This window comes from Larus michahellis, chromosome 8 (genome assembly GCF_964199755.1).
Source record: "Larus michahellis chromosome 8, bLarMic1.1, whole genome shotgun sequence".
In the NCBI taxonomy this organism is placed as follows: Eukaryota; Metazoa; Chordata; class Aves; order Charadriiformes; family Laridae; genus Larus; species Larus michahellis.
This window is the reverse complement of record NC_133903.1, coordinates 889,302-902,215: the sequence shown is the minus strand read 5'-3', so window position 1 is coordinate 902,215 and position 12,914 is coordinate 889,302. Positions and strand designations below refer to the sequence as shown.

Here is a 12,914-nt window from a genome sequence, read left to right as displayed (position 1 = left end):
ACTATGGATATGTGCTGAAACCAAAAATGAAAAAAACGGATGAATAAATACTGAAATGTTCATTAATCCTTATTCTAAGGGTGATCTTCCACCACCAAGTAAGATGCTCAGCCAGGATTTCCTCTCAATATTGGCAGCAGCCAAAGGGAATACATTTTTATGCAACTTCTAAAAACTACATTTACTCAAACTGCAAAACATCCAATTCTTTCTTCTTCTGTTAATTGTACACAGGGCAGGGCCATCAACATCTGTGCCAACCTACGCTCATATAAACAACAGAAGTGCAGGCTGATTGCATCTAAATTTAGGCACGACTTTTAACAATGCAAATGGTATGAGAAGAAATTTTTGTAAACATGTCGAATTTGGGTTTGATATAGTTTCCTCTACCATCCCACAATATGACATACATCGGCAATTCAGCTGCGAAGGGCTTCGGGCTGGAAAGTTAGCTGCCGTCCGTCTGCACGTGGTGACCACTTGCTCAAACTATTAAACATCTTCAGCTGTCAGGCTGTTCCCTGGAGAACCAGCTTGCGTCTCGGGTAGACAAGGTCAACACTTTTGGGTCACTACAGATTAAATTGTGACTTAGAGATGTAATGGGTAAGCCAGCTTAACCATCAAAAAATAATATGAAGAACTCCTAAAACATTCTTTATGGGCATTGGAAATAGTTGTAGGAATAGTATAATAAACCAGCAATATTCATAATTTGAAACAGCCTAGGTTTCTTTCCATAGCACTGAAAGGCCGTTCTTTGTTCTGTAACACTTGTTAGATTTGCAAATTGCACAGTAACTGAAATGTACTGCGCCATGGTTACACACGCCATTTTAGAGACGTATGTTACAGGTTTTTATATGAACTAACATTTTCATGCAAGAGAGCAGAGTTTAATGAATTGCAAAACCGTGTACTCGAAGCAGCAGTAACACACCTTAGAGAATACTCTCATCTTGATGCTTGAGAAGGTTTGCATACAAAACAGTACTCCTCAAAATGAAAATACAAAAACCTGGCTTTTCAAGTAGAAATTACGATTCACATACTGAATTTTCCATTGAAGCTGAGCTGCACCCCACACAGCCAGGAGAAGAGGGGACACGTTTTCCCCGCTGCCCACTAATCCCACCGCCAGCTCGGACCCAGCGCAATAAAGGAGAGCTGGGGGGGGCTCTACATACGCAGCCCCCAGGTCATTCCAGCAGCGCACCATCGCCCAGCCATACGCTGGCCAAACGCCTTTCCGTACCTCTCCAGCCAAGCAATCCCTGGTCTAGTTCTACGTCTCCCCAGGATAGTCTTCCATGGGGAAATTCCCGACCATCTGGTTAGCTCCGCTTTCAACTAGCTTTGATCCAACAAAGTGGCTCAAAGCAGGAAGAAAAAAAAAAAAAACCGACAGATATGCCTCTCGGTGTTTTGCATATATTGAACTGGATTCTGATCCTAGTTTGACTAACGTAAATCAGGAAGAACTTCACCGAGGACAGGGATACAGGTCAGGGACCATTATTTTGCTGTACTGTCCAATACTAAGCACAGCTGGTTTTTAAGTGAACAAAGAAATACCACCACTGCACAAAAGACATTCAGCTCCTATAAATCAGCGTAGCTTCACTGAAGTCAACCGAGTTACGAAAATTTACATCAGCTACAGATTTCCTCTAGTATGCAACGAACAGCGCTCTGTCTGCTCCCCTGGGTCTCAGCTCAGGCTCTATATGAATACAACAGATTTGTTTTTCCAAAATGAGTATCAACACATTTTCTCCTGAGCCACATATTCTTAGCTTCTATACACTGCACATTGCCAAGATGACTAAAAATGCTTTTAAAAGTAATTAAATGGTTTTTCAATACAAAACATCAATGACACAATCTTCTTACAACCTAGAAAACTCACCTCATTTTATTACCATTTATTGTACCAAGATACTAAAAAAGCAATTTGCTGTAGAAAATAAATCTCAGGATAACATACAGTACTGAATAATATGAAAAAGGAAACTTTGAGACGGAACAAAGAGCACCTCTGAAAAGGCCACACAAAATGATGTGGTATGACTGATTTTAGCCAGGAACCTTAAGGAACAAGATACCAATAAAGTTATGAGGAAAAAATTAAGAGTCTGAACACATGAAACTAACTGTGATCGTGGAACCAAAGTTGTTCTTATATTAATTTTATGGATAGAAATTTACGTACAAATATTTGGATTTCAGCAAAGAAAACAGACTAAGATCTCCTCCACTAATAAGCAGGACACACTACATCACAGTCCTGAAGCTGGAAGCCTGCTTTTCAAAGAGAGTAAAGGTCATAGCTGGATGTCAAAAAACATCAGGTTGTTATGTTTTCATATAAAAAATTAGCATTAATATTTTCAAAGCATATACAATACATAATTTGCAAACTTCAGGAAAAAGTATACATTTTAACAAGCCCAGACACTTCTGTGTATATTATTGCATTGTCTCATGGAAAAAACCCACTTTTCTAAGCAAAGAAAGGCACCTAATTCCATTTCAGATAATGTACACATAGTCTGTCTTGAAAAGTATTATTGACTTGTAAAGTCAAGTATGCACAAGTTAGAAAGCATCAGAATTAGATCCGTTTGTGTTTATTCAACTTAGCAAATCGTTGTGTATATGCTGAAACACGGGCTTGTTACCTTGCTTTTCAGATGATCTCTCCGTTTAGCGCACACAACAGCCGTTCCTCATTGTTTGGCTTGCGGCACTGATATGAAATAATAACACAAAAAACGTTTGACTCTTAAAGGCCTATTTATGCTGCACTGAAGCCATTACCAAAACGTCAGTCAAATCCAGTGGGATCACAATTAGTCACATGAAATCCTGCCTGAAAGTCTACAGATCTTTGTGGCTGGCTAACCCTGCTTCCGAGAGCCGAGCGGCCAGCGCAGCGGGATAACCTTCCCTTATCCCGGGTAAAGTCACCCGCAAGCCCCGAGTACGTGCTGCGCCGGGGCCAGAGCGACACGGCTAAGTAGTCGCAGGGACCTGGAGACTGAGAGACCAGCTAAAGGACAAGAAGTTACCAGCTCCATTAGACAGCTGACGGTGACTTGTTCGAGGATTTTCAACCAACTCTAATCAGCAATGTTTCCACCAGAAAGTTGAAAATACAAACGCAGTTTTTGTTAATGTCATAGCAAGAACAGCACTGTCCTGAGGAAATGGACCTTTTGAACTTAAGATTTCTAATGACAGTTCCAGGAATTCACCAAGGAGCAGGATACCATTCACAGAAATAAACCGAACGCTTTCATGTCAAGAATTCTGAGACAAGTAATTCCATTTGTCCTTTTCTTTTTTTTTTCCTTTTTTAATAACTTAAATCTGAACAAGAACTTCACACAATGTAAAGTTAAGGCCTTTCCTCTAATTTTGCTTTTGGTATAATTCTTATTTATATAAACAGATTATGAGATATATTGCAGCAGGACGCAAATATCTCTTTAAAGACAGAACATCAGGAATTCTAATGTAGAGAATTCGGGCAAAACTACCTTCATCTCCATTGGTAAAAATATACAATAACTCAATTTCAGAAAACAAAATTGGAATTACAGTGGCATCAACAGTAGAAAAAAATAGGCTTGACGTGGTTAACAGTATAATGTTGCTAGAAGGAAATAATAAAACTAGAAATTCATAGCCGTTTTCTCGGAATCCTTACCACATTCTGTTTGGGAACTACAGTGGAGACGTCCGTTTTCCCCAGGGAACTAGAACAGCTGGGAGCAGAGGAGGCAGCACGACCCACCGACAGGGAACTGGCCCATACCTCCGAGCTCACTGGTTTTCCCTCCAGCCACATCATCAGCTGCCAGGTGACCTTGGATAAGTCGCTTCTTTTCTTTGGTATATGATGTTTTACTTTCACTGTTTCTGATGATAAAAATAAAATTTTGGTCATTTATGCCTAAATATTAATCGGTTTACGCACATCCTTTGCAAATTAAGTCTACAAAACCATTTTAAAATAATTTATTCTTAACATTGGTATTTCTTCCCTCTGTGAATTATTCTGAGAAAAAAATGTATGCAGGAAGGAATACTCTCTAAAACACCCACATCTGTAAAATGATTCCGTAAGGGGTCTTACACGGCACTGAAAACAAACTGAAACGAGAGCCATTACCCCCAAAAAACCCCACACGTGAAGAAGATCGAAAAGTAATTTTAAGCTGCTCAAGGTTTTTAAGCACCCCGTAGCCTGTACCAACAGAATTGTTTAAAGCAGTTAGGTATCTGCTGAGATGCTTCAAATCTGAAAAGAAAAAAAGATTTCCCCTTTTATCAGCATAGGCAGGTAAAAATATTAAACTCCTTAATGATTTGGCAGTTGTTGCAAAGCAATTATCAACCTCTGAAATTAGGCGTCAGAATGAAAAAGCAGATTACTGTCCAATACTCAGTTTTCAGTGGTTTGTTTCAAAAACTATAATGTAACGGTATTTTCTACTTCCAAACTAAAAATGTACTCTCGTCCCACCTGAAGTAAACAAGATCTTACCAATATACCGATCCGGACTTTGGGGAAGTCTTGACTCTGCTTTGAGCCACTCTAGTTACTTTGTTTGTCCTACGTTTCTTCAGAACTGCAGTTTACATCATTCATTTCAGTTCCACCATTATAATTTTGAATACTGCATAGAATATCTTCATGGAAAGACAGACCTTCTAAAAAAACTTCAAGCTTGCTGCAGTTGCTTAAGACTCAGAAAATCAGGTTTGTAACTCAAAATCAGAACCAAAAAGAATACTACTTTTCAGTAGAAATAGGGAGGAGATAGGTCAGAAACATCCCATTAAGATTTGGAAGAGATTATGGGATCATTTGCTGAGATGAACTGAAATTATTGAGCACCTGATATCAGGACTATTCACACTGTGCTCTTTTTTCGCTTGGATGTCCAATTACAGATGCTGCTGTGGATGCGTAAAGTCTAGGCAGAAAGTTACAAACTGGTTTTGGCACAGAACCACCAAACTTGGAACATTCTCTGACCCAAATTTCTTAATTTTCTCTTCCCAGCATGAAACCCATCTCCTCCCCAGAATTTTGCCTGACATGGATTTGGATTGGAGGCCAAAGTCGTGATAGCTGATGGCAGTTAAGTCATCTTTTGCGCTTGTTAAAAATAGAGTTGAAGGATATCTGTTCTCACCACTAACAGTTGTCATTTTGACATAACACTTTTTATGATGGGAAAGTGCTCACAGAATTGGGCAACGCTTCATTTTTTTAATACGTACAGAATCAAGAGATACTTCAATTTCTTCTTTAAAAGGATGAGAACTATTTCTAAAAAGCACTAAAAATTAATTTTATTCTCTTTTAAAAGTGCTTTCAAAGAGGGTGTTAACAGTCGATTTACTTTATTCCTCCTACATTCGTCTGTTTGTCTTCATCATTACACTTTAAGGCAAAGCTGTTCCACTGTTTTAACTTGTGGGCTGTTATTTTTTTTAGACTGACTAGTGTTGTCACATCCAGTTTCTCTGTAAATCACTCCATAAGGCTCTGCACCTTGCATGAGTTTCACTGCTGCTACTGTTATCTGTAAAGTCTGTATCAGAACAATGATCCTGCTCGTCTCATTTAAACTGGTGCACCATATGTCCGTGATATGGTTCCAAAACACTTTTTAAGCTTTACATTCTAGATAAATACTCTCACATGTGTTTATTCACAGCAGCAGCTGCTTCAAGAATTACTGTTGTGTTGGGCAGCTACAAGTGTTCAGCCCTAGACAGAAGTGCCCGGGGTACCTATGTATTTCCTACCTGCTTGATGGGAGATTTGCTGTCACTTCTACTACCCATCAGCAGGCAAGCTGAGCGGATTTAAAACATCCATTCCCATGTGCCCTCCCACCTTCTGCTGTATGGGATTGCCTCCACGAGGAAGCGTCATTAGCCTTTCGTTAGGCAAAAGAAGACAATGCAGAATTCAGGAGAGCCACGTTGCTGGGAAATGGACGCAATTCATTGGAATGGCAAAGCCCACAGCAGCAGTTCCTTTATGAGAATATCTGTTCAGTGATACTCGATCTGAACCAAGCTAAAGAAAAACCTCTGATTTTAGTAAGCTTTACAAGCACGCTGGTGTTGCTGTGAAGAGCACTCTACTTAGAAATGCAGTTTTTATTACATTATTTCACTTGATTCAGTTCTGCTTTTGAAATAAGTAAACGTTGTCCACATGGACTTTTATCACAAATATGACAATGATTTTGCCACTTTTGAGTATTAAAAAAGCTGTTTTCTAAGTGGGATGGAAGACATTGTCAAGAATTAATAATAATAAATTTCACTTTCTCGCTCCAACACCAAAACTACACTATATTCAAGTCATAGGACTTCTCTTTGCCAAGCTGTGAAAGAAACAAGAAGTTTCTGCACTTACCACATAGTACTACTGTAAGGCTCTAATTCAGACCTTGTTTCTTCATTCCTTACAGTAAGTATCATTTCTACCACAAGTCCCGTTAATTCCAGCGAAAAGTCTCAGGCGCGCTTCTATTGCTCTTTGTGCAGGACATGGAAAACTTTTTATTAAGCTACAGCAGTTGCTTTCCCCCCTTCAATGCTTTTTCTAATTAGATGTACATTAGCTACTTGAGAGCACCTGAAATAAAATTATGTTCTGCTCAAGTTGTATTTCTTACCTGCCCTTCTTAAAGGGGGAAAAAACACCTTACAATGAAGTTGAAGCCCTGGCAGCAGAAACAGAAATTTTCCTTTCTGCACTACACTTACAAATATATACAAGTTCCCTTTTCTTTTTGCTTTAGCCTTAGGCTTCCAGTATGTAGAAACCTGCTGCCTAAAATGAAACTTATACATTTAATAAGAATTCAAGGCTGTCTGAAGAGAATTGGATCTTTTATTAACCACATAAGTCTGAAACTCAGTCAGACACTGTTCGGTGTTCTGTAAATATAAGTCTATATTTCACCCTGGACATGTTCAGAGATTTAACAGCAACATAAACAGGGTAATTCCCAAATGAATGTGGCAACTTTTTCTCAGTGCAGTCATATCCATCCCAGTTACTGAGTACTAGACTTTACTATACCTTATTTCTTACAATGTTCTAGCGGGGGTTTTTTGGCTTTGGGCTCGTTGGTTTTTTTTTTTACAGGAAAAGAAACTTGCAAAGAATAAGCAGCATGTGAATAGCAAAGTTATTGCTCATGTTTTTATACAACATCCAAAATTACAATTACTATATAGACAATGTTGGTACAACACATTGTGTTGGTTATGAATAGAGCTACATTTCTGTGATACCTAAAAATAAAAACAAACTGAAAGAGACCGCAAAGGGAAAGAAACTCCTTCCCTGCCTACACTGCAGCGCCATAATGGCTCCATAGCAGGGTATCCGGCACACGCCATGTCTTATTACAGCAGCCCTACCTTCATTTTTTAAAAAAACAAATACGAAAGAGAAACTTCTTAAGCCTAACGCTTCAGACAACTGTTGCCATCGGCAAAAACTCTTTGGGTACAAATGCTGAACAATTCTTAAATCTAAAAAGCCCCTCACAAGGTTCTCTCAGAAACTCAGGGAAAACCACGTGTTTTTTCTGGACACACTGAACTGGCAAAAGAAAAGCTCTGAATCTGCAAAAGACACAACGCTTTGACCCACAGCCAGAGCCTGGGTCCGCGGAGGAACGACACCATGGAAGCACGCGTTGGAAAAATGACGGTGCAAGCGCTGGCACAAGCACTCGACCAGGCTCCAGTGCGTTCTGCAGCCTCCTCGGGGAACATCTCCTCGCTGGCCCCCTTACAGACCCCTCGGCAGTTTCAAACTGCAACGGTGACAGAAAGAGGCAGCACCTCCCAGTCCCACGAAGTCATTTCCACCCCTAGGCCTCTAATCTGCCTTCCCGCTGACACGAATACCTGCAGCAGTCAAGCACAGCCACACGACAGGTTCTGGCTGACGAGCCGAGTCTGCTCCCGATCCGCTCTCCTACGTGCACGCTGTCCCCCACCGCAGGGAGGGAGAGGCAAGAGGGTGGGATTGCGCAGCCAGAACAGGAGTTATGCCGGGCTGCAGCATCCAGGAGCAGTGCTGGCTTCATCCGCATGGACCTGGAACGACACACCAGAGTCAATGAGGAGAGGAACCAGGGGTAAGAATGACTTGACCCTCAGGATGTGAACAGGCACAAAAGTTATTTCCATAGAGTCCAAAGAGAAAAGGATGTCACATATGCAGCAAATAAAAAGGGCATAATCAGGGGCCACACAACATGGAAAACATCTGGGGGCCATGAGATTCACAACGTTGAAGGACAAAGACTGTAGAAACTATAAGAACATACATTTCCTACTGAATAATAACAAATAACTGCAAAAGGCAGACCACCCTGAAGAGTGATATCAAAGGATTTCAAGTAAAGATAGAAAGGATTTGTTGCTTCCATAATTTTACAACAGAGTTATCAAAGACCATGTGTAAGGACCGAAATTGTAAAACATTTTAATGCTTCTGAAAACAGACAGAGAGGAAACCTTTTTCCCCAGATAGTATTAAAACATGTAACAGCAGCGGTCTATATTAATCCTCTGTGTTGCAACGCAAGCTGGCCGTGTATTATTTGGGAGTGAACGACAGATTTAGCTGTGCTGGTGAAACAAAGTACAAAAGCAAAGAATTCCATCACAATTATGTGAAAAGGCAACCAATGCCTTTTAAGACGGCATCAAAACCTTACTTTAAAAACTGTTCCAAATTTTTTCAAATATCCAGAGACAACCCAAAATAAAGACTGAACTTATTCATTATAAGGCTCTGGAACTATAGCCAAAACTAACTGCAGTGACTAAGCACACTTCTCTTGCCAGCAATGAAAATGAAAAAATGGGACATCCTTTATCCACGATGATTTGAGAATAGTTATTATTAACACAGAACTCAAGTGATCAATGTCCTCTCCCTAAAATACAGAATTTTTCATATTTACGGGTGATAAGCATTTGACGAGGTGAGCAATCTCACTGGAGCCCAAGTAGAAATGGGAACCGAGAGGGAATATTTCACACTGAACATGAACTGCAAGGACAACAGGGAGGCTGCTGGAGAGTTTTGGAGCGCAGAAGTCCTCTCCAAGACTTTTACACAGGAGGCAGGGACTGATAAAGCAACAGAGAAAATGTCGATGTCAGAATCATCAACAAAGACAACAAGCAGGCTATTACTTCTTCATTAGGCAGCAGAGTAACGTATATACAAGGCTGTGTGATTTAAGGGTCACATTACCAAAGAAGCTATTATCCTTGCTTAAGTGATTGGGAGTTCTGGAATACATCGTGGCAACAGAATTACATGAACACAAAGGGAATTTCCCAATATTTGTTCCTAACTGCATGTTTTGGCCTTCCTTTTTAAACCCATCATCTAACTGCGACTGTCTCGATCTTCAGTTTAATTCATTTCTTATGTATAGATTAAATATATTCTGTCACTTAAAATGCATAAAATCACAGCTAAATAAAATATCAACTGATAAAATCCATTAAAAGTTTCTAAACTTTTTTCAGTTTCAACTATATATGCCCCCACAGCACACATACTCGTAAGACTTAGAAAAATGGGTATCATGTCTACAAATTAGCCTAAACCTGATAGGGAGTCTGAAAACCCTTTTCCCTGCATTTAAATCCAAACTCTGCAACTTCTGAAGTAAACTAGGCCAAAATGCTTAGCCTTTATGTAAGATTCCAAAAATTAAACTCAACACGCAGTCCTACCTTAGCATTGTTACTAAATTCTCTTGTGAAATTCAGTTTTAAAAGGAACAATCCCAAATGATTTTTCAAGCCCTTGGTTAATTTTAAGCCAACGCTACAATCTTCAGGAGGTACGTCTTGCTTCTGAAGGCCTGAGACCGGCAGTACCACACCTGGACCTGGCATTAGCCTTCTGACGACAACCACGACCCGCAGAAGCACTTGCATTATCCAACAAAATGCATCAGATGGAAAAACTGAGCTGGCATTAAATTCTTTGCTTAGTGCCAGAAAAGACTTATAGCTCCTGTCCTAGATTTTGCAAACTTAAGACTGTAATTTCTCCTCAGCCACATTTCTTTCTGAATTTATGATTTTGCATGAGTATTTTTTTAAATGGTCGTTATTTCTTTCATTGTAGAAACATCAAAATCTGTTCCTCCCTTTTGGAGCTGTTGGTTTTACAAGATAACGTTTAAAAGTACTGTTGTTATTTCTCTTAATTATCTCTGGTCCCTTACGTTTTCTAGTGATGAATCAGGTCAGCAGCACAGCTCCTTCCCATTCTACTTACAAATTGGAAAGCTCTTCTTTCCCTAGAGTTTTGGATTTGAAGGTTCTACCAAAAGAAAATACTTTTTGAAGTTACTCAGTTTTTCATCAGCAGTATAATATACAGAGTCTTTTGGACAGAAATATCTTCAAAGACTTAAAGACAACCAAAATTTGATTTTTCTACTGTGTAGATCACTGTAGGTTGAATAACATTATTGCCAGAGTAATAATCTTTGAGCTTGCTTTGTCATGGCTTGTTTCCCCGTTGTCACTGTGCTATCAGCTCCGCTTTATTTCCATAGACTCTGTTTGATATTAGCAGATTAAATATATTAAATATGAAAGACTCTACCAAAACACGGGCAATAATATCAAATCTCCATACTTTGCACTTTTTGTACCATGAATTATGTTCATATAAATAAGCAATAGGCAGGCAAAAACCTAGAAGAGATCTATATCCTACAACTGCAAACAAGGAATCAAAGGGAATACATAAGGAACTGTCTGATTTTTATTTATTTATTTTTTAAACAAGATTATATCATTTCATTATTTATGTTTGGCAGTGGTAATTTTCTGATTCTGCAACTTTTGCTCCTTTCTAAGGATATTTTAAGAAGCTGGAAAGAGCCAAGTGGCAAATAACCATGTATATAATGCCTACACATATGTAATAAAAACATTTCCTTCTGAAACCTGAAGGGACATTATAGTCCGGTCAAATTTGTGTTTTGGTTCACTTAAAAACACTTTCCTCAGTATATAAATATCTAATGTAGCAAGCAGCAATAGGCATCATAAATGAGCACGCACTAGGCTAAATGCTATCTAAATCTCTTGATATTGTTTTTATTAAGATAAGATCATTCCACAGGCAAGATTTTAAATTGGATTTGCCTTTGGCCTCCAGAGGAGCTACGCTATATGCTAGTAGAGAACTCAGAAAAGACTCAGAGTCAAATCTGCAACTATTTAGTTGTAAGCGCTCTTACTGCAGACACTTGAGAGCAGCCACAATACCTAGATTACATCAGAATTTTCATTATAGCACACAGGTCTCTGAATCTTGCAGGTGACACCCTGTGCTCACCATCTGCAGCAGAGTTTCCAGTGGTTTCAAGAAAGCAGCAGAATTAAACGAGGCTGAAAAACACTGATTTTCACCAGGTGGGCTGAAATTTCCAAGTCTTGGTTTCAGTCTAGAGCCGTTGTTTTTAAGCATTCAGAGATATGAATTCAGCCATCTTTTCAGCACGGAAGGTGAAAAACGACACTTACAGTATTACTGTGCACTTGTAAGGCTATACCCTGCTCATGCAGCTTGACATCCTGGAACTTGCTCGTCTTTAGGAAATAGTCTCCCCAAGCTTGGTGGAATCCAATACAACTCAGAAATCTCTTCTCCAACAATACTTAAAAAACGTAAGCACTAAATTCAATCAACACCCATGCTTTGAACACCAAAACGCAGATAGGTTCAGAAGCATGTCAGTGCCTATTCCTAGCTAATTCCGACTCAGAAACGCTACGTGCAGATGCTGTCACACTCACCACAGCCCTGCAGAAGCCAAATACAGCAGGAGCCCCTTTCAGACTGAAGCTCGGGGAGGAAGGGAAGGATGCTGGTTGCACTCCCAGATCCCCGGATTATTTGGGCTTCCTGACCACTGAATTCCGTGCCCACATACCTCCCAAATAAACAGGTTGCAGAATCAAGTGCTTCTGTTCATGCCTTTTTCTGGGCCCTGTTTGCATCGTGGCCCAGCTTCAGCTCCGGCCGCTCCCCACACAGCACCAGCCCTCGCTGGACCGAAACTGGCCTCCTTCGGGCAGCTGTGAAACAACCTGGTGTTGTAACCAGTCAGTATAATTGAAAACCATAAATATCATTTTCAGAACAGGCCTGTTTTTCTGGTTCAAAGATTATGACAATCTGTGCATTTAAAGCTTTCGCCAGTGAGGTGATATATTTTCCGTTTGGCTTTGTAAGTCTGCAGACCGAAAGGCCTAACGTCCGTCCGTCCACCCAGGAGCCAAGAACTGAGTCCATGTCCAAAATACAGTCGCAATATAGTTGGGATTTTTAATTTTTTTTTTCCTTTGTGGGGAAAAAAAGACCAAAAATTTACATTAACACACAAACCTGTGCTTTTAAATCTCCAAGCTTGCCGAGATGTCCATTGTAATGGGACTTCTATGTCTGCCCCGAGCCACTTGGATCTGGCAGTGCCTCGTGCACCTGGAACGCTTTATAGAATCACTGTAATCAATGATCAATAATCAAGAAGTGCAAGAATACAGCCCATATAATTTTAAAATACCTATGCCTTTATTGCACTTTTTACTATAATCTTTACTTACACAATCAAAACATTGTTTCTCAAATAATCCAATATAACATCGTGCACTTAAGGACTAATTTAAAAACGCACACGCTGAAGTGATTTATATTTTAATTCCCATGCACTCATCTAAATTGAATTTAATCTGACATCTTATTACCAAGTTCTATTACGTTCTCCTGGAGCTCTTCGTAATCTTTTCTAATATTGCCTAATTTA

General features: G+C 39.7%; 1 long non-coding RNA gene across 1 annotated transcript in view; it reads right to left on the bottom strand.

Annotated features, from left to right (window-relative positions):
* Positions 1-3,648: 3,648 nt before the first annotated feature.
* The window catches only part of LOC141747388 (uncharacterized), a 33,187-nt gene continuing 23,921 nt past the window's right edge, over positions 3,649-12,914 (bottom strand). The window contains exons 2-3 of the long non-coding RNA XR_012588708.1: positions 7,963-8,154; positions 3,649-3,927 (exon numbers count right to left, since the gene is read on the bottom strand). This is a non-coding gene — a long non-coding RNA (uncharacterized LOC141747388). The remainder of the gene's footprint in view (positions 3,928-7,962; positions 8,155-12,914) is intronic.